The following is a 1859-nucleotide window of genomic DNA, read 5'->3' on the forward strand; positions in this document are numbered from 1 at the left end:
CACTACTGGGTACTGCACACATTCTACGCAAAACACTTTCAATACAGTAAACATAAGAGCACCACAGCAAACCACAGCACATACCCAAGGCGCACAGAGCTGCGCTCGGTAGTGAAGTGAAAGCACGTTATAAAAATAAAACTACTGAATAATAATAATAATAATAATAATAATAATAATAATAATAATAATAATAATAATAATAATAATAATAATAATAATAATAATAATAATAATACAATAGACAGTAGAAGGATAGGAGAAAGGGAAATTATGGGAAGGTTGCTACAGTGTGTAGGGAGAGTGAAATAGGCATAGAGGTGGTCATAGATACATAGGAATAAATCAACAGGAAATGATTGAAGGGAGAGGAAAAGATGGGATCAGTGAAAGAAGGATCAATGGTAAAATGTGAATAGAGAAGGGCAATGTGAAAAGAAAGAACGATGGGTATCAAATGGAGTGGTTCCAGGCTGTGGATGAGATAACTGATAACAAAGGAAAGGGTAATGAAATATGATGTTCTGTTTTCATTCAGTTATAGCAACAGAATGTTGCAGTAGTTTGGAAAATGATGGAATGATGAGTAATAGGAAGATGGTGTGGCAGGAAAAGTTTCCCAGGGCACCATATAGCTACATCAACGTTTCACTGCTTTGTTCCATGTCTTCCTGAATTTTCCTCTTCTACAATTTCAATCCATATTAAACAATCAGAACTTCTTTATATAGCTGTTCTTATCCATGAGCATCATGGATCCATATAAGTGACATGTTTTCTCTTCCACACTACATCTAATTCCTCTTAGGTGCCAGTTTTCTTGCATATTTGTATTTTGCTGTTCATGTACATCCACACACACACACACACACACACACACACACACACACACACACACACACACACACACACACATTTATACAAAACACAAAGGCAACATGCCTTTGTTGTATGTCAGATTCCGTATCCTGCTGCAGACATATGAAAAGTAACAAACTTTCCTGACCATCATGGAATATAACCAAGAGAATAAAAAAATATGCTTGAAAGAAAGAACAAAAGAAATTGATAAAATCTAAGCACCATGATTAAAGTTATATTATGACTAAAGTTAAATGTTAGCTTGGTTCACTCTGTGTTGATAACTAACAAAACTGAATTAAGTTAGTAATTTAGGAATTTGATTTCTTGTATTTTTTATAAACCAAATGTTTTTTGAAAGTTGTGATTCTAAAAGTTGTAAAAGACTGGGAATTCAATAAGAAGAGAGAAATGGGATTATTTCAGTAAAAGCAAAAAAAAAAAAAGCCAAACAAAATATCAATTCTTACATTTTCCAGTTCTTTACAAATAGTTTCACATGTATTGATTTCTTTTCACGAAACAAGAAGTCAGTATTTGTATGACATGAGCTGACATTGATTAAACAGTCTCAGGGTATTACTGGTATTTATTTATTAAGGCAAAAAGCAAGTCCAATTGTCGTAAGGCTTGAATCACGATACAATTAATAAATGAAATATGTTTAGAATAAATTAGTGATGATTATTGGAGGTTGTTAACGAAATAGGTTGATTGCCATGAGGTCAGGGACAGTTCTGACATTTAAACGAGTATCATATATATATAAATACACACACACACACACACACACACACACACACACACACACACACACACACACACACACACACACACACAGAAAACAAACCAGCAATTCTCTTCTGTTGATGTTCTTATAGAAACACATCAAGATCATCATCCTCATCATTTTAATCATTTAGCATCCATTTTCCGGACTGGGACCAGGACTGGCAAGCCAGAGACCTGCACCAGGTCCCAGTCTGATTTGGTTTGAT

Source organism: Octopus bimaculoides, chromosome 1 (assembly GCF_001194135.2).
Source record: "Octopus bimaculoides isolate UCB-OBI-ISO-001 chromosome 1, ASM119413v2, whole genome shotgun sequence".
Classification (NCBI taxonomy): Eukaryota; Metazoa; Mollusca; class Cephalopoda; order Octopoda; family Octopodidae; genus Octopus; species Octopus bimaculoides.